This window comes from Fringilla coelebs (genome assembly GCF_963513975.1).
Source record: "Fringilla coelebs genome assembly, chromosome: 1".
In the NCBI taxonomy this organism is placed as follows: domain Eukaryota; kingdom Metazoa; phylum Chordata; class Aves; order Passeriformes; family Fringillidae; genus Fringilla; species Fringilla coelebs.
Window position 1 is genome coordinate 13,210,352 of NC_140028.1, and position 21,102 is coordinate 13,231,453.

At 46.0% G+C, this 21,102-nt stretch overlaps 1 protein-coding gene across 2 annotated transcripts in view; it reads right to left on the reverse strand.

Annotated features, from left to right (window-relative positions):
• ZHX2 (zinc fingers and homeoboxes 2) overlaps positions 1-21,102 on the reverse strand; it is a 74,812-nt gene that overhangs the window by 34,675 nt on the left and 19,035 nt on the right. The window contains exon 2 of one of the 2 annotated variants that reach the window (XM_084226223.1): positions 7,601-7,662. The exons of the other annotated variant lie outside the window; for it this stretch is intronic. The gene's annotated coding sequence lies outside the window, so the exon portion shown is untranslated. The remainder of the gene's footprint in view (positions 1-7,600; positions 7,663-21,102) is intronic. 2 annotated transcript variants of the gene reach the window in all.

A 21,102-nucleotide genomic window follows, 5' to 3' on the forward strand; every position in this document is an offset into this window, starting at 1 on the left:
CCATCAAGAACTCCCCCAAATCTCTCAGCACCAGGCCTGCTCCACCACACACTCTCCTGGCACAGCCATCCCTCCCCAAGAGCCCACTGCTCACTCTGCTCAGGCACAGGGACAGCAGAGCTGGCCTGACCTTCCTGGCTCCCCCATCTGCTGCCCTGTCAGTACTTTCACTATCAGCCACCCATAACCTGGGGGCATTTCTTGTAGCATGTAGCCCAAGCAGGACTGCTATTCTGCAGCACTTGGACTGCTTGATGAAAATTTCAGGTAGAAATGTTATTTCTGTACCTTCTTGCAACAACTCCTATTTCAGCTCCTTAATCCACTGCCTTTTGATATACAAAAGCATCACTGCTCAGACCTCTACCCTTGCCAGTCACCATCAACCAAACCCTTCCCACCTCCTCCCAAGGAACACTTCCACAAGTTCCCTTTGGTCAGGGCATTTGGTTCAAAGCTCTCAGCCCCCCTTGTCCCTCTGAGGTAGCCTGATCACATCTGCTAACAGAGCAATACTCACCTCCTCCACTCCTCTGCTAATGCCAGCTTCATCCATCTGCTTGTCAGCTTCCCCCACAACAGCCACTGCCTGTCCCCACCCCATGCTGCCCCTCCAGCATGGCAGGACCTCCCACCATCCCACTGCAAAGCCTGTCCTGGCTGCTGCCTTGCAAGCCCAATGGAGATTCACATTTGCTATGAAAACATGAAAATTTGGTTTTTGCAGTGTATCAGGTCTTGGCGGTAGAAAAAATTATTCCTTCCCAGACCTCTCAGGAAGTAGCAGCTGAAACAGGTGGCTGCAAGCATGTGCTGCTCTGTGGCTGTCACCATGCACCCAGAGATCCTGCTTCCATCACAGCTCCTGCCACATCCTGGGATCACCTTTGGATTAGATGAGGTTGCCATCAGCTAGCAGAGGGATTTAAAAAAAAATCAAAGAACTTAGCAAGAAGTATGGGATTCAACTCAGAAGGATTTTTTTTAAGAACTGCCTAACACACCCAAACTACTTGCTGTATTACCGCAGCAATAATATTATCACTCTAGTTTTGGTCATGACAACACACCTTCAGTGTAAACAGGAAGAAAAGCCTTAATTCTCTTCCTGACTTGCTGGAACAGTTCAGACAAATCTTTAGCACCTTAGTTTACATGCCTGGGGACTGGTTTTGCATATCCTTCTGAGTTGTTAAATCCCAGATGCCCAGCTGTGAGCAATGTGTAGCAGAGATTAGCTGTGCTGCTTTGGAAGGGCCACCTGACACTGTGTGACCAGAGCAGTGGGACGAGCATGGTCATCCTGCAGCCTGGAACGCTGTTATGGACCACCTGCAGAAACTGTATAGGCCATCTTTGTAAGGGGTGGCATTCCTCTTGTCCACTTTTTCCCCATCTAGTTTATGGCTCAGAGTTAAATGGGGAGAGATAGACAATTCTGAGGGCTATGCCTGCGACCTGCCTCAAACATCTGTCCTAAAGCAGGGTGAAGCATCTCTGCAAATAGTGCAGTCTTTCCCTGATGCTGGAAGTGGTTAGACAGCTACGACAGAATAACAACTTATAGGCAGCTGGGGTGAAACACATCCTGATCCATCTCTCCAGGTTTACTTTCCCTCATCTATAAAATGGGGTAACAGCACCATCCCAGACTCTGAGAGTGAGAGGCTGAGCTCACGAATCCCCGGCTCTGGGCCAGCCAGCACACTGATACAGGATGGTGATACATGCAGCCTCGGACCCGCCTGCACAAGTGAAAACCTTCAACACCCTTCCCCTGCCCTCAGGAAATAAAGGTGTTACCTTCCAAAGAAGGTTTCAGTACAATATTAAGGAATGTGATGTGAATAGAGACAAAGTGTGCAATACCGAAGTTAATCACAGGAAATAGGGGCTGGAAGGGAATCCCATGAGAGTGACACATTTATTTCATTATTATATCACAGACGACATTAAGCATCCACTGAGTCCCTCAAGGCAGAATTCTTGCAAAAAAAAGCATCTCCATTTACCAAGTATGATAGAACCTGCAACTGTTCTATAAATAAAGGTTATTTACAAAGAGCTGTTAAATATTTATTTTTCTCTGGAGACTGAGTTCTCTGTTCATTTGTCTCTGCTGCAGAATCATTTGGTATCAGGGAGCAGAGGAGCTCACCTAAAAAAAGACTAGGAATCTGTCCAGAGCCTGATCCGGACACAGCACCAGCCTCCTCCACAAGCTGGCAAGGAAAAGCATCCAACCTGACACAGAGGGAACACGAAGCAAACAAAACAGGAATGATCTCATTCGGGAGGCAGAGGTAGAAGAAGGAACACCAGTGATACAGCAGTGATTAATAAATGCTATCACACTGCTTCGTCCTTACAGGGCTGCCTCGGCACTGTACACTGAAAGAAGTGACAACCTTCAATTGTGAAGAGTAACTGCAGATTTGCATTACATTTGCTTTGTGTCTTAGGAACAAGAATACATCTCTCACAACCAATAAATTAGTGATTTTTTACTTTTTTTTTTTAATTTTTTGAAGCTGACAGATCAGGGTGGGGGACACATGACACAGGCTCAACCAAAAAAAAAACCGTGGCTCTGGAATACACTTCACTGCTAACCCTTTGTAGTAGTAATTGTAATAGTTCTTACTCCAGCTTGCCAAAAGCTGTTTTAATTAAATATTAAAAAGCTATTTGTTAAAATAACGTTTCCATAGCAACTAGAGAAAGCTAAAATACCCTGGTGCTTCTGACTCACAGCATATTAATCAACCAGCAGCTATTATATAATGAGCACCTCCCTGCAAGCACCAGCAGGAGCCACGGCACCGAGTGCCTGAATGCAGAGCCGGACTCTGCTCTGTGTTTGCTGCCTGCCCCCAGCACAGGCAGGCTGGGGAGTTACCTGGGCTCAGCCCAGGAATCACATGCCCAAACATTTTGGGGAAGCCCTGCTGGAGTCCCCAGGGTCAGTATGTCCCTGTGGGGGCACAGAGGGGGTGGCACTGGGCAAGGGGAAGTTCTGGCCAGGGCCACACGGACAGTGGCTCCCCACATGCCTGCAGCAGTGAGGGGCTGAGGTGGCTCCTCCCCAGCAAGCCCCAGCCACCTGCCTCCAGGGCTTGTCTTGCAAATGCAGTGCTCATACCACATCTATTTCTGTAATTTATTTAATTTTTTTTTACATTATTGGAATTATTTTTTGTAGCAAGCACCTTCCTACTATTAGGCCAACTGTGCAAAACTGAAGGAGTGATTAAATCTTGCAGGGACAAACAAGCTCTGCTGCTCAACCACAAAAGCTTATTTCACAGATTCAAGAAACAAAACAAAACAAAGAATAGCAAAACAGCCACTCCCCCATCACATCTAATGCCCCCAAAAGATGACAAAACCCTCCTATACTCTATCCATGCAGCACAACAATGGCAGCCTCAGCCATCCAGCAGGTAAAGCTGCCTGACGTGTGGCTGCTGCTGGCCCTCGCTGCCCGCCAACCTTTGGGAGGCATTGCCCCAGGACACAGCTTGTGTCAGAGGCAGTGCAATGTCTCCCACTGCCTTGTCCATGAGGAGCATCACCACATGGTCTGAAGTGATGGGAGCAACTGCAGAAGGGAGTTGAGCAGTTGAGGCCAGAGCAATATTACCTCAGGGGAGGAGTACTAGGATGGAGAAGTGCAGCTACACAGGTCAGATGCAGTTGGAAGTCACCTTACCCCTCCTCAGTGACTCAATTTTTTGCTTTTAAGGCCCCTTCCTCTTTTTTTTTTCCAATGGAAAAGAAATACCTAACCACACAGTTATTAACCAAAAGGAATGTAATGAACATTACAGCATCTGTATGCCAGCTTTGGTTTCCTGCTGCTTTGTTTGGGTGTCACAGACTGTGGCTATGACAACCACAAGCAGTTATTGGACTGATGTCATTTGTGACATCATACTTAATGGAAAAGAAAAGGAAGAGGAGACAGTATCAAAAATAAGAAGAATGGAGCAAGATCCCAAAGGACCACCACACTGGGACTGCTGGAGAGCCAGGGAGAAGCAGTGCCATCCTTACCAAAGCCCAGGCAGCACTCATCTCTGGGGAAAACCTGCCCTGGGCTGTGATATGAACTGCAGATTTGCTGTTACATGAATGAAATCCTCTCCCCCTTCTCATCTTGGAGCTGTAATACAGACTTTTGGCTGAGCCTCATCTCCCCAACTAAATTTCTCCTGCTCTCCAACCAACTTCTCCTCCATATCTTTATCTTTCAGTTACAATAGTATTCCCTTCCTTTTAAAAAATAAAACAGCCTGTCCAAAATTTCCAGACAGTTGCCTGATTGAGCACTGGCAGAACAAGCATTGGTTTTGTGAGGAGTGCACTGTTTGGAGAGGTGGCTTTGCTGGTGACAAGTACAAGTGACAATTTCAGGGCTGCCACAGCTCCAGCCCCATCTCTTGCCCCATGTACGAGCAGGGAGGTAGCAGCACTGTTGCATTTAGCAAAGCAGTTTCTGTATGTTGTTCTGGCATCCCTAACACACTGTTGTCATTTTCTCTGCAGAAAATGCTTGCAAATTCACTGCTCAAGCTCCAAGAAACAAAAATAACCCCAAATTCATCTAAATCTCATTTGATAAGAGAACAGTTTACTGCAACAAGTATGTCTTTTTTTGAAGTTATACAGCCAGAAGTTTCAACAGAAGCAAGTTAATTTTTCCAAGCTTCTACTGCCCAAAGGACCCTTTCTCTGTCCCTCCTGCTCCCCCACCAGACCTGCTGTGCCTCTGTAGTCCAACACTGCAGCCTGCCCTGGGCATGCTGTGATCTGCAGGATCTCACCAACCTGTCCTGACACAGGGCATCCTGGGGTGGGAGAGCAGCCACACAACCACCTGAGGATGCTTCTCCCCAAGCACCTACAACCTGGAGGAACTCCTCCCCTGCATCCTCCCAGGGCTTGGTTCCCCACCAAGAGATGGCTCTGCCTTGCAGAGAACAAAAAAAATGAAGTGGGTATTGCTTTTAAACAGCAGGACAGAGATCCTGCCTTACAAAGGGATGGTGAATTAAAGCCTAATGGGTGAAGCAGCCTCCACTCACAGCTTGCTCACAACTGTCCCCAGGCCCACTGGAAGTGGTGGAAGCTTCCCAAACCAACACCTTCCCTAACAGCTCATAACACAGCCCTTGGTCAAGGCCCCTCTCAAGGATGTCAGTGAGAGCCACCCCAAGCCCCTGCTGACACCCACACTGCTACCCCTCACAGGGGACAGGCACCTCTGGGAGCAGCCACTGCCAAGATTCCCCTCCAGCTGCTGGCAGTCAAACAGAGGAAGGGAAATGACAAGAAAGCCTGTTTTTCCTTCAGTTCTCTTCTAGAACAACTAAAACATTTTGCAGTGCAATACTGCAAGAGGACAGAGAGAGCATTCACACAAGAGCCAAATTCTTCCAGCTCTGGGTTTTCCTGAGCTTCTGAGCAGGAGAGAAGTTTCTCAGTCAGCACTGTCCCACTGCAGCCACCTCGTGCGCCCCAGGTCCTGTCATGCAGCCAGAAGAGAAGACAGGCAAATGGGAACTTCCAGCCTCCTTTCATTGCTGAGCTGTGACTGTATCTTGCTGCAGCAATTTCACAGCCATCTGAGACCCTACACAAGTTGCCTGAGGAGCTTCCAAGGAGGCCACTCTTGGCTTTATCTCTCATGCCCTTAATACAGCTATATTATATCAGGGACACCTGTGGATTACATGCCTGTATCAGCACTGCTGTTTTACTTTGATTTAATGACACAGACAACATCTGTGTAGGACCAGCAAGTCCTTCTCTGAGGAGCAGGAGCAGGTCCCCATGTTCAACCCCTTTGTGGAACCAACCACCACAGGGGTGCATTGGGATGTAGATTCATTAGGAACTGAGAAAATGATTCCCAGATTTCAACACTGCCTGCCTAAGAAAAACAATCAAGTTTTGGTTCTGAGATGAGCAAAGAGCTTTTCTAGGATGTGGATATACTTTGAGAGACACAATATATATACAAGGCACACGTCTGCTGAATTTTTTTCAGTTAAATTGGCATCTATTCATCCCTCTGAAACCAACACAGCTGTAAAAAAACAGAGGCCAGAGCCCACCCTGTGCAATGCTTTGTAAGTGACTCACAAAAAATAAGCCCCACAGCTCACTTAGCAGGTCCTGTGTGGCAGTCTAAACACCAAGGAGTTAGGAGAAAACATTTGTGATTCAAAGGAAGAATATGAACCGTGGACCTTACTGAGGGAGATCAATACAAAACACTGTCATCATTTCACATCCTTTTTTTCTCCAGTTACTGCACTCATTGCCAGTGACCTTCATAAAGGGCTGAAAGAAGGATTCAATTATTTTGCTTAGCAGTTTCTAAATGCTTGATAGGTGTTTATTAGGGAATTTTCACCACACCTTTACCAAACATGGGTGGACCCAGTTTTTTCTTTTAACAAAACTAGCCCTTTCTTTTTCAGGCTGATTTCAATTTGGGGTTTTATTCTGCTCTAGCCCAAATAGATTTTTGTTGTTGTAACAGAAAACAGGCTTAAGCCACTGAAATGAAAATAGAAACAAAACTCTGCTGATGTCCAAGTAACCACAGATTGCCATCACCACAGAACAGGGTAAAAACAGGAGTTGAGCTGATTATAAAAGCCTCAAAAAAACCCCTTATTCTACCCCTCTGCTAATAAAATTTACTTACAGAAAGCAATGAAGCCCAGAACAACAGTATCCAAATTTCAGCTCTGCTATCAAACCTCAGAGCAGCTGCCTCAGGAGCCCACACTGTGCCAGGCACACAGCCAAAGGCTCCAACCAGGATTTCCTGAGGTTCCTTTAGAACAGCACTGGCTGGCCCACCTGGAGAGCTGCAGAGCAGCCACAGCTGCTGGGAAATCCCAGCCCACACCCTCCAGCAATGCGTAGGGAAAAGTTGTAGGGCAGCTGTTCTTCAAATACACATTTTCAGTTGTTTTTATTTATTTATTTTTTAATATATATAGAAGCTCCTGGCTAAGGTGCTTTGAAGCAAGTGTGCAAGTGTCTCCTGTGATATAAAACTTCCTTCAAAGCTATTTTATCACTTCAGGGAAGACCCAAATATTGGACAGTTTCCTATTGTGATGACAAGGCTGTGGGGCTGTCCATACACACAAAAACAACATCACAGCCAATCTGGGCTCTTTTTCCATTGCAAAAGATGCAAGCTCACTTCCCAAGGAATGCTTCAACTCTTCAGCAAAATTCTGTCCTTCCATAGCTGGTAAAGCTTGGAAACAACAAACAAGCTTCAGATGGTGCTAATGGTCCATTCTGCTAACCATATTCTGAGTTAAATGTATTCATGTGGTTTATATCTGCAGTGAGATAATTATTCAGCCTATGTGGTAATACAACACTGACTTTATTTTGTGGGCTGAAAAGAGGTGCCAAAGGCACTCAACTGCTTCCAAAAGACTGGATTTGCTTGCTGTAAACATTTCTTGAAATGTCTTTAAAAGAAAAAAAATTAGAAGATTTTCATTCTGTTTGGGCAAACTTGGATTTCTCATGTAAAGGAAAATGGAAAGAAAAAGCTGCTCACCCACAACACTTGATTTCTTACATCCTGGGAATCTCTCTGAAGATGAACAGTATTTCTGATACCTACAAAGTGGAAAAAATCATGTAAGTCAGGGAGAAAAAGAAAAGAGAATAGCAGCCATCTCTTCTCCTTTACAACTGGTAATTTAGTTTTTTCACCAGCACCAGGAATGCCAACAGGAATTCCAGCAATTCCCTTTTCCACTGACCACCACTGACAAGCAATTTGAAAGATTTGGTTCTCCAGCCCTTTTACAGTAACATAATGAACCTTGGGAGCCTCTCAGGAGTAAAAAAATCCACATTTCTTAGGCCAAGCAGACAGTGGAGAGCACTCACACTGATATCCTGAGATACCACCACTGTGGTTTGCACTGGAAATACCCACAAAACATCTGCTGCAGCTGCCATGTTCCAGAACAAACTCTTTGGCTATTCTACAAAATGCCATCAAAATTGTCCTTCTCCTCCTTAAAGGGATTCACCTTCTGTCTCCCAAAGCTAAAGCAGGCTTTCCTCATTTTTGGTTTTTTTTTTTTTCCCCTAAAAAAACAGGAGAGGAAGGTTTTGCTTCAGCAGCTGCAAGAGCAGAACTGAATAGAAAAATATTCCCCTTTGGCAGTGACTGTATGCACACCTAAGAAACACAGTGCCTGCAGGTCTGCAAGAATGGCTAAAGAGATAATAAACAGCCAAGGGACTGCTCTGAGTAAAAGAAATACAAACAGAAACCCACCCCACAAGCCCCCCTGGAAAAGAGGCAGAAGTTTATTGATTGCCTCAGAAGGACTGTGAGCACAAGCTGCACTTTCAGCTCAGGCTGAAGGATTTGGGTTTGAACAGACTCCTGTTATCAGCCGAGGAAGGTTGGCTGACAAACCCCAAAGACACCACCTGGTTATGAGAAGAAAAGTTGTCCATTTTTTAAAAAAGTTGCAGAGGTAACTGGTTAAACCAATTGCAGCTAAGTTGGAGTTTTAACTATTTGTTTTTAATAATTTCATGTTGTAATCACTTGATGTTAATAGTTTTTCTTTAATTACCTGCTGCTGATGGTTAGAAATTTCCTCTTTGTGGAGTGTCACCCTGCTGCTTCCTGGGAAATGGCACCCTGGACTGTGAGGAGGAGGTGACATCAGGGCTGGTATGGAAATGAGGAAACCCCTCACCAAATCTAGCAGGAAAAACCCCTAAAACAAGCACCAGCATGGAATTAAGAGATCTAAGGGATGTCTAGAGGTGAGGAACGGAATCCAGTGTCTGCTAAGGTCCTTTTTACCTTTCACCCTAACCTGTCAGCTAGAAAGAGGACCCCAAATGTCAAACTGACAAATTGGACTCTCCTGGTGTTCCTGTGAGGATGGAAGCCCCAGCTCTGCCTGCAGACCAGCAGACACAGCTGCACTCTTCCTCCTCCTCCTCCTCCTTGCCGCTCCTGGGAGCAGCGGTGGTGTGAGCATGACCTGTCGGTTCTCTCCACCCAAAGTGATTTTAACAAAGGCATTAAAAAAGAAGAAAGATCTCCTGCCCTATTTATTTTAACTTGGACTCCCTTGCTGCTTCCCAGCAGGTTAGTTTGGTATTTTTTTGGATCTTTTCAAAGGAAGATATGACTTGATTTCCTGAAAGAGCACGCTGGCTACTGGAGGAGCTGGGAAGCCAGAAGCTATTACACAACCATAGCCATATTTTAAGAGCTTCGGCTAGAAAAAGCTGCATGTTTATTCACAGATAAAAGGGAAACTGCTTCCTGCTTCGCTCCAGCTAAGAGTAAGGCAAAAAAATGCTAGTTTCACTGAAATTGTAAAAGAGAAATAAAACACATGGGATAGCTGCAGATTTTGTGCTATTTATACCTCCAACACTTTGGGACCCAGCAGGCCACCTTCTGCTGCTCTTCCTCCCTCTTTTGGGTCAAATTCTCCATTCTCACATGGTAGGCTTAGGATGAAGCTGTTTCTGCATTTCATGGGTTTAGTCCAGTCATATTTTACTAAAACTGCTATGTGAAATCCTGCTTTTTCAGTGCTGTGTCCAACACACAAAAGTGATCCTACAGCTTGCCAAGAGAACTAAATCCAAACCTATGAATAAAGCACTTCTAAAGAATAAGGAAATCAACTACAGTCCAACACAGCCCCGTCCTTCCCCAATCTCAAACCTCTGCTTAGAGTATTAAGTAAAATAAATATGCATGTGTATGGTGCTGTTGCTTGTTGGGATTGTATATTGAACCTCACAATTTTTGGTACTTCTCCTAAAGACCCAGCTGGTGAAGCTTGTGCAAGGATCTTCTCCACTTTTGGAAACATAAAGCAGAAAAAAAATCTTCAGAGTTATTCCATCCAATCCCTTGCTGTTGTAATCATTCTGCACAATCCTCTTCAGAAAGTATACAAAAAAGTTTCTGCCGCTCGTGGCTATGAGAATATGATTTGGGTTTAATATAACAGCTCAGAAACAAGTTGGTAATATATGTGTGTGTGTATATATATACACACACATATATATTTCAGATCTTTCAAACTATTTCACACTTCTGGGAGATCTGCTACTGCTTTTGAATGCTTGGAGTTAGACAAGAGTGAAATGAAGGAGTCACAAACACGTTTCATATAGAAACACCAACTTTTTCAACAGGTAGGTAATTACTGTTGAAAACTCTCACCTGAGTTTGTTTGTCTTGAGCATCCCTGCTGTAGGCAGCTCTTGAGCAGCCTCCCATGGGGACATGCTTACTCCAAGGCAGCACAAAGCAGGAGAAGCAGCTTTCCTTGCCATGAAAACACCACTTTCCTGGAATGCATCACAGTGCTGGGATCAGGCAAATTCAGACCAGACCTCCCCTCTGCACAGGAGGCATTCATACAGCCATCACCATTTCACCCACATGAGCTGTGCCACACCAACACCCCCAGAGTAATGGACAAGAGCTGGGGAGATCTCTATCTGCTGGCTCCCATGTGCTGTCATGGTGAGTACATGTACAGAACAGTAAATGGTGCTTTCTGAGTTACCACACACCTCCTGGTTGACAGGAACTGCCTGTTTGTGTGTTTACGTGGCCCACAGCATGCAGTTGAGTAACTCCAGCTATCCCAGCCAATCTTCATTCTCTGCACACTGAGCAGGAGACTCAGCCACCAGCTGCTTCATCATTCTAGATTCTTTCCAAAACAACATCTCATGGCAAAACAAAACAAAATAAACAAAACAGCTTTTACATACTTTATAAACAGCAGCACTCCACATGGTTTCTGCAACCCAAACACTACAGCACAAACCACCTGAAAATGGGATTATTTTGCTTTATTCACCATGGAGTTTTTTTACAAAAAAGAGAGATTGTAGAGATATCTTCGGAGAGCTAAAAGGCAAATCTTGAGCTGCTGTTACGACAGGGAAGAGAAATAATGGTACTTTTTACATGCTTGACAGAAAAGTTCCTTTGAGACTCTCTCAACCTACAGAAATTATCAATTTTGCAAAAGCATATTTTACAGAGAGAAACTGAATTGGAAGCCCTGAAAGCACTTGCTTTCCCAAGATGTGCCTGAAATGAAGGAAAATAAACCCCACACTCCTCTCGACTTCTCTTCCTGAAGATGCAGTTGGGTGGTTTAAATCCTGGGCTCAGCCCAAAGCAGCCCCATGGAGCAGGTCGTGCCAGCTCTCCACAGCTCCACCAGCTCTGCTGTTCCCCCCACAGCACTGCTGATCCATCAAATAGCCTGACTGCCCCAAAGCCCCAGAGTGGTGGTACAGGCAGTAGGTCAGGAAAAACCTCCTTCTCTAAGCTAATGTGCCCAGGATGTTGCTTTCCTTTGCTGCTGGCTCAGCCAGGCAGGAATACAGCAAGCCCAGGATGCAGGGTGGGGCACGGGCAGAGCCACCCACCATGTCCCTGCTCCTCACTCCCTGGTGTTTGTATCATAGGCATTTATTAACTTTTCAGTGTAGCTTACACCTATATTTCCTTAAAAAACACCATGATCAAAATTACCACCTTAGCAATCTGAATTACTTCTAACAGCAGACTAGCAATGCCTTCTATGGAATTAAACATGCACAGCTGGGCTGGAAATGGGGGGTTTGCAGCCTCTCGACTGCAGACTGTCATTACAGCATGATTAGCAGATACAAATGTTCTTGAAAGTCATCTCTCTTCACACACTGAAAATCACAGTTATCCCAACAGATCCCAAGAGCCCCAACAGCTCCTGGCTGCTGGTCCAGGCCTCATTAAGCATTCACCAAACCTGGCAGAACACAGCACCATGGACTAACATGCTCATCATCCTCTTTGCCTTCAACTCCTCTTCCTAAAGCTATTAAAATTAACCCATCCCTGCCCCCATCTCTACAACTGAAAAAATACAACTGAAAGTCTACATCAAAACCCTAAATATGCAGTGAAAAAGCCACTAAAAAAACCCCAAAGTGCTCTGAGGTCTCTGAATAAGTGCACACACTCTGTGCAGACAGTGATGCTTGGACAGACCACGAGGTATCTCCCACAGCACTCCATCCCCAGAGATCTTGTTCTGTCCCACCTGGCACTCAGCCGTCCTTCTCCAGCCTTTTGAACCAAGCTTAAGAAGAGAGGAGTATTTCTACTCCACACCAGCTGCTGCTGGCAGCCCCTGAGCTCCCCTGGAAAACCACCAGTGCTGACCTGGGAAACACAGAGCAAGAGGCCCCTCTCAAGAGTCATCTTCTCCCCCTCATTAGTGTGATGACCACTCACACAAGGTCCTTATCCACGCTGCACAATTTTCAGAGATCTGTGAGCAGAAGCTGTCCCAGACAGTCAATCCAAGGCTGCACCATGCTGCAGCTCTCCAGCCTTAGGTTCCTCCAGGAAAATTTCTATAAACTACAGGAATAGACTAAACCCCTCTTTGCAATGCCTTCTGATATTACCAGCTGCTTTTGAAAATATTACAAAGCATAAAAAATAAGCAAAGAGAAAACAACAGCAAAATAAAGATCAAAAAACCAAATGCACATTTTCACTGCGCAGCACTGTCCCAGAAACTATTCCTCCCCTCTGAGAGATTTAGTAGATTTCAGAAAACATGTTCTTCTCTGCCAGGTTGAAACTGATCTCAGATTCCTCTAGGGAGAAGCAGATGGCTGAGCCAGGCAGCCTGGGCAGCCTTGGAGGCCCCCTTTGCCTGAGTGCCAGCCCAGGGGACTGCTCCAGTCCCTGGGGCACAGGCTGCTCAGGGCCAGGCTGTGCCCATCCACAGTTCCACTGCAGCTGCTGAGAAGTGGCGTGGCTGCTGGCAGCAGCTGCAGTTGGCTTGGGCTACAAGGTGAGGCAGGGGCTGGTGAGGGTGCTGGCCTGGCTTCCCTGGCACAGACAGACAGACAGTCATCCTGCCACTTCTCATCTCAGTGCTCTCTTGAAAAATTTGCATGTGAACAACATTAACCCCACAGCCCCAGCACGGGGAGGTGACCACCCACTTCCTCCCTGAGGTCCTACAGGCTTTCTGCACCTCATTTTCCAACAGTCTAATTCATGGGGAACCATAGCCCTGAACCAGAATGAAAGAGAATGGGAAAGCACTGCTCAAAGCAGATTATATTTGCTTTTCAACACATCCCCCAGTTGCAGATGTCAGCACAGAGAAAGGTAGAAAGAAAGGCTTTCTTTCCCATCTCCTTAACTGTTCCTAACTTCCTTCAACGAATCAAAGTGTTTTCTTGAAGGGTGAGAAATCTCAGTCTCATACTATTTTAAAATGGCAGCAAGGGGTTTAGAGCAAGGAGAAGAATGTTTGATTGCATAAGAAAATTCAGCCAGAGAGAGAAAGTGATGTCCTGTGGGGTTCTGGCTATGAAAAAGTTCATTATTAGTTTATTTGGTTTTTGGTAAGGCTAAACTATTTCACATTATTCCTCTTAACCCCTGCCTTTCAGACTGTCACCCTCTGGTTAGTTACCTGCATGCCCGTAGCAATGAAGGTGTTGGAAAACAGTTGTCAGACCCCTCCTCTGCCAGGGCCATGACTGAGAACTGTTTTCTAACACAGTGGTTGCTGCACTGTTGTTGGCCACTTTTTCTGCCCAACATATGTACAGCAGTAACTTTTTATTTTTAGACAACCAATCTGTGACTGTTAACCTGCTAATTAATTTTCAACACCATGGGATGTCCCCTTATATAGTCACAGAATTATTTATGTTGGAAAGAACCTTTATGCCAAATCAACCACTAAACCACTTCCCTAAGTACCACATCTACAATGGCTTTTAAATGCCTCCAGGCGTGGTGACTTCCCTGGATAGCCTGTTTCAGTGCCTGGCCACCCTTTCTGTGAAAAACTGTTTGCTAATATCCAATCTAAACCTCCCCTAGTGCAACTTGAGGCCGCTTCCTCTCATCCTGTCACTGTTACCTGGGAGAAGAGACCAACCCCACCTGGCTGCAGCCTCCTCTCAGGGAGCTGTAGAGAGTGACAAGGTCTCCCCTGAGCCTCCTTTTCTCCAGGCTAAACACCCTCAGCTCCCTCAGCTGCTCCTCACCAGACTTGTGCTCCAGACCCATCCCCAGCTCTTTTGCCCTTCTCTGGACACACTCCAGCCCCTCAATGTCCTTCTTGTAGTGAGGGGCCCAATCCCTGCCCTGGTCCTGCTGGCCACACTTTCTGATCCAGGCCAAGATGCCATTGGTCTTTTTGGCCACCTGGGCACACACTGGCTCATGTTCAGCCACTCTCAGTCTGCACCCCCAGGTCCTTTTCCTCTGGGCAACCTTCCAGCCACTCTTCCTCACACCTGTAGTTTTGCAGTCCGTGTGTTCAGATCCATCCAGGTGCCACACATGGAGATATCTCCATTTGATGGAGACACATGGTGTAAGTTGTACACTGGGGACAGAGCCAAAAATCACACACTCCTTCCACTACCCACCAAATACCCAAGCTCATAACAGCAGCAGTGGTCAGAGTAGGAAAAACCAAAGAGAGAACTGAAGCAAACACAACAGAAAAACATGCTACCCCACATGAGTCCCCATGATCTAAATGGATGTACGAATTTGGGAAGGACAGGGGTCATCATCTGAGGCTGTAAGAGCAGGCAGGTGAGGAAAGTGTTGTGAGCAGCAACCCATCAGCACAACTTCACATATGGATAATGCTAGACTGCAGCCAGAAACATCACCAGCTATTGTCACTGCTCAGATCCACTGTCAGAGTGACACAATTCAAAGCCTCTCAGTATGACTGTTAGGTCTGGCCTGGTCTCTCCAGTTTCAGCCTGATTTCCTCACCACATGACAGAGCCCAGCAGCAATCACTCTTTTCCCTTGCTCTTTATTCATTCCCTCTTTTGTTTCCCTCAACCCTCAAGCTGAAAAGAAAAAAAAGGGGAAAAAACCAAGACTGATCAAGACCAGACAGTGACTAGATTTTGTTGCCATAAAAATAAATGCAAGAGGAAGGGGTTTCCCTTTTCCATCTATTTAGACCATTCCTACTTTCGGCTGTAAAGCACCCATTTGTATCTGCCAAACACAGCAGCTATTGGTGCAAGAAATGAAATGAGCACAGGATATAAACATAAAGCAAAAGATCACTTTGCTCCTTTCAAATAATTGTGTTTGTGCTTCATTTGCTCATGAAGACCAGCACTGTTAGATGTTATTGAGTCTCTTGTTTTCAGTAAGACTGTCCATATTCCTATATCTGCAAAGTTCAGCGAGAGGTACCTGGGTCAGATACAAGTAATCACAGCCACAAACTGACCATAGGAAAGGTTGCCCAGGGTCCCTTATATTCCTTCTAGGAATGTAAGTTCCTGCTAGGTTGTGAGCTTCAGCTGCTCTCCTCAGTGCAAACTCCTGGAGGTCCTGTTTGATGGGAGCATCTCCCAGGGCATGTTCCTGCCTGCTGCACTTCTCCCAGCTGCACAGCCCCAGCCCCGTCTCTTCAGTATCCCCATGCTCCAGTAAATGGAGCCACAAGGGGAAAGTCTGCACACACTGACAAGTTAAAAAAAGTGACTGATCCCAAGGACTGGGAAGGGTTGTGGAAATCCCCACAAAGCAGCTGCTTTTGTGGCCTTTTCTCCCTATCCTGGGGATAGGCAACACAGCCTGGGCAATGCATCTGCTTATTCTGTTAAGAATCAGTAACTCTGGGCCCATCCTTCCCCTCCAGCTAGACTTTAACTTTTAAGGCCAAGGATACAAAGGGATAGAATGCAAGTCTCCTACAGCCTGTCAGTCTTGCTGTCCCACAAATTTATCCTATCAATTTATCACCTTCACTGCACTGATGTCTGTATTGAACATTAATTTGTTATGTGTCTGGGTACACGGCCCTGAACAGCCTGGGATGCTTTTGGAAACCAAAGCAACAGAGGTTCACTGAATGCGTGATTCCTCCAGATCTGTGCTCCATTGGAATAAAATGAAGGTTTGGATCTGCCTTAGTTTGAGAAGTGGGGCCATGGGAATCTCATGAGGTTTAACCAGACCAAGTGCAAGATGCTGCCCCTGGGTCAGGGTGACCCCCGGCAGGAATCCAGGCTGGGGAGGAACAGACCAAGAGCAGCCGTGCTGAGACCTGGGGGGGCTGTGGATGAGAGCTGGGCATGACCCAGCCATGCAGCCCAGAAAGACAAACATACTGGGCTGCATCAAAAGCCCTGTGGGCAGCAGGTTGAGGGGAGTGATTCTGCCATTCTACTCTGCTCTGGTGAGACCCCACCTGCAGGGCTGTGTCCAGCTCCGGGGCCCTCAACACAGGAAGGACATCAACCTGTTGGAGAGGATGTCACAAAGATGATTAGAAGGATGGAGCACCTTCCCTATGAGGAAAAGATGAGTGAATTGGGATTGCTCAGCCTGGAGAAGAGAAGGCTTCGGGGTGACCTAACTGCAGCCTTCTAGTACCTGAAGAGAACTTAGAGGAAAGATGGATCAAGAATACTTACAAAAGCATGCAGGGCTATGACAAGGGATAATGGGTTCAAATTGAAGGAGAATAGGTTTAGGTTAGATATTATGAAGAAATTCTTTACTGTGAGGGTGGTGAGACACTGTCACAGGTTGCTCAGAGAAGCTGTGGTTGCCCCGTCCTGGGAAGCGTTCAAGGTCAGGCTGCACAGGGCTCTGAGCAGCCTGCCCGAGTGGGAGCTGACCCTGCCCATGGCAGGGGAGTTGGAATGAGACAAGTCCCTTCCAACCCAAACCACTCTATGATTCTACTGGAATACATCTGGAGCACCAGATACTTTTTACAGCTTTCTACCCCATTCAGGATCAAGGATATATTCACATTTCTGAGAGAGAACCCTGTTACTACTTGGATACAACTTTCCCACTCACTCCAGCACAAGCAGGTTTGAACCAAGGAGATAAAATGCAATTCACATCGTGCTGTGAAGACTGTTCAGGAAAAATGCACTTTCATCTTTTAAAAATCAGATGTAATACAAAATGTATCTTATCCTTCCATATAACCAGCAACATGGCATTAAACTTCTTCTGTCTCATTATATATTTAATGAGGGGGAAAAAACCAGACGAGTGCACACCCCTTTCTCCAGTACTCCTTGTTATTCTTCCAGAACAATTCTTCAAAGCTACTGAGATCACTGTATGTTACCTCCTTTTTGAAGGATCAGATACATTGCATCAAAAAGCATGCAGGAAAAGTTCTAGGGCATGAAACCAATTTTTGCACACTTTTATCTGGGTCAGCTTTTCTATTGATTCTGCAAATACTGTATAATTTTTTTAAAGTTAAGGGTTTTTTTAGTTTAAAAAGAAGAAAAAGAGAACGTCAGAACTCAAGTCAAACATCCATCTCAGCCAAGGACTGGTTTTGTTGGGTGACTCCAAATCAAAAAGGTAGATTTTTTTATAATAAAATCCATCTAACAATGAAAGGGATCTGGATCTACTTCTAAATTCAGTGAATGCCTTCTTCCCATACTGGGTCTATTTTCATTAATACCATTTTTGCTGTTAGGCGTACAAAACTGAGCAACAGCTGACAATATCTAAGAAAGCTAACATGAAACAAACACATCAAAACCACTCAGACACATGTTTTAGCATTAATTCCTCCCTTCCTTTCTCTCCTCCTCTGCCAAGTTTTTGTCCATGGTTATGAACTATTTGGCACAGCCTCCAGCTTTGCTTTATGTTGTTTCATCAAGTGATGTGTGTCTTGAGGTGCTCTGAAATAGAAATAATAAGAAAGAACTGGCCTCAGGTGATATTCTGTATTAGGAGGAGATGACTTACTGCAGACATCCTGAAGATCTGTATCAACTTCATCTGTACACACACATGGTAGATGGAGGAAGGACCCTTCTCAGAGGACTCCTTCCAATAGGTGACAGTTCCTAGTATGGACAACTCAGAAAATTTGCTTACAACTTCAGATGACAGCTGAATATAATAAATAAAGTAGTGGGGAATTTCAATGGGGTTGGTGTAAATAAAGAGCTAATGAACTGTCTCTCAAGTGCTTTTCCAGAATGGAATGCTTTAACTTCTGAGATACTTTTTGCATATTTTCATGGTGGTGTGATGCTGGGAACTCCATCACATTGTTCAAGAGCCTGATTATCAAATGTGCTTCTGCTGGAATTTGGGCACCAGCTTTGACAAAACCTTGTTTCACAGGGATCTGGGCACATGGGAAGAGAGCCTGTACACTTCCAAGTCAGAGCTCAGGAGGGGTCTGACTAACATAAGCATTTATTCCCGGGCTCTAGGACACTTGTCTGGCAGACTCAAGATCCAGAGGGTTGTCTGCACAAATCCATCAACCTTTTTATAGTGACTTTTCCCAGTCTGGAGAGCTCGGATGGAAAGATGAGTAATCATTTCCATCACGCCCACTGTGTGACCCATACAAAACCCCCAGCCCAACTGATTTCTCAACACAAATGATTAAACCCCAACACTTTCTTGCCATTAAGCCTTGTCCTCGTGAGGAACCTTGCCAGTCCTGCACGAGGCTGCTGGATGCTGCCTCCAGCATTGCACATCTATAACCAAAGAGCTGCAGACAAGTGAGCTGCCCTCTGTGCAGCAGGGCTGGAGGTCCCTTTCCTCAAGGATGGCCCTGCTGCCAGAACCCCACCCTGCTGTACTCCATCCATGGCCCAAGTTATTAATATACTTCTAATTGCAGGAATTATTGCTCCGTTACACTATGTCTTCTCTCTTCCCCCATGCATTAACTGGTTGCTTGGAGCTTTGCAAACCTTCAAAGAAAATGCTTTGAAAAATAAGACCGAGGAGGCTCACGTTAAATTGGGAAATGAGCACGCCTTGCTGGCTACCCTGAGAAACTAGGACAGGCTTCTCTCCACCAAATCTCCAGGTATCTCTGAGGCAGCAACAGTCGGCACAATTCCTAAAATACGCACAGGCTGATTAAAGGCCGGCTTGCAGCACTCACCAGACCTGCAGCATTAGTGCAGACTTTTAAAATCAGACAGACAGGACAATTCATGAAAGAAACCTTCTCCAAATGCAGGACTGCTTGCTGGACCCCCTCCTTGCTCTCCCACCTCACAACACACCTAAAGCTCCCCTTGGGAAAGCCTGAGGTACCGAAGTGGGCATGAGCAGAGATACCCACGCCTTGGATGTCAGTCCAGATTCAAACCAGCAGCTGCTTCAGTGTTAAAGTCGGGTTGTAATCCACAATTTTCCAGGGGTCCTGACAACCAGCCTCCATCCTGCTTCATCCCTTGCTGGGAGACGCAGTGCTGATGTCTGAGGGGAAAGTGGAGGGCTGAGGAGGACAGCTGGCCAATGGATCTCCAAAATGTCAGAGGAGGCAGCTGCAGAGCAGACTTTAAAACAAATATCCCTTCCCAACGGGCCACTTTCCCGGGGGGAAAGGTTCTCCCCTGTGTGTCACACCCCAGGCCCTCTCACTCACCTGCTTGCCTCACGCTGCACCAGCACCATGAGCGGAGAGGGCCGAGCGCTGCCGGGCCCTGCGCTCCCCTCAGGGCTGGACAAAAACCAGACTGAGCAACAGCCACATCCCTCCCTCAACAGGGACAACAGGGGCTGCTCCCTTCCACCGCCTTCCCCACCTTCCTCCCAAGTATCAGAGCACCCCCATGCCAACATGAATTTAATATGGTGTTTTCATCCTGTTACTATGGGCGAAGCAAAGCAATACTAATAGTCTGGATTTACTTACATCAACTTGAATTCAGGCAAGGTTGCAAATCTGGCTTTGACTGAGCCCACCACACCCCAGCAGTGCCAAGTGCAGCCCCCAGCTGTGGCAGATGGTGCCCAGGCAGTGTCACCCTGGCCACCACCGCCGCTGCCCCTTCTGTGCCGGGCTCAGGCTGTGGCACTCCAATGCCCACGGGAGGGGGTGGGCTCCAGCTTCCCTCCACACCATCACCCTGCTCTGACACTCACCCCACAGCCTCAACCGTGCCATCCAGCCAGCCCAGTTCACCAACACCTCCTCATTTAAATATTTAGGGCACTTTGCCACAAATGCAGATGATTTTGTTCCTCTGCACTTTCATGTGGACTTCAATAAAGAGCTTTTGGCCACCTGTCCCACAGGGGACAGTTTAGCATCTTGAACAGAGCTATCAGGCACACAGGTTAATGGATGAATGTTAATGTACAAATATGCTGAACCTAAACGGACTCTCTCAAATGAGACTCAGAAATAACTACAGAAAATACAATCAGAGGTCACCAGAGAAACCTACTGGTAATGCTCAAATTTATACATAATCATAGAATAGTTTGGGTTGAAAAGGACCTTTAATTATGTATTAATTACAATTAAAATGGATTTTAGTCCAATCCTCTGCATATACACAACCTCTAAGTGAAGGAAACATTGGCGTAAAGGATCTCCTATAAAGCAAATTAAGTAAACACCTTTAAACAAAGCTCAGCAACCCTCCAAATCCAGGCAGGGTAGTTACAGCTCTCTTTAGCCTGGACTTCATGGATCTTCACAGCAGTCTGTGGAATCAGTCATAACTTTCCCATTTGTCCTTTGCAACATTATGACAACTTCTGAATAACTGTGAAGCAGCAGAGCTTCCTCAACTGGAACATCCTCCACTGTCCCAAGGCAAACTGCACCATTTGGATTTAATTTCTATTTATATGGCTGTGTTTTCCAGATGAAATGTGTGGTCTAAGCAAAAAAAACTTGCAGAGTCTTCACTGCCTTCATCCAAACTCAGCCACATGCTCTCACATGTCCCACTTCAACAACCAAGGCTCCACCTGGTACCCCAAAATCCCTTACAGCACTCTGCCCCTCAGGAAGCTCTGTAGTGCTCTGTTGAAAGATGAACAGTGCTCAACAATTTTATTCTTAGTGGAGGGTGTATGTAAAAAGATCTTCTAGTGTCCTCATTGGAGTTTCACATTTTGGACGTGTGACAAAGCAGACATCATGTGCAAGGAAATATAAATTCTGACTGCACAAAACTGCCCTAAAGCTAGAACTTCAGGACTGGATAGGG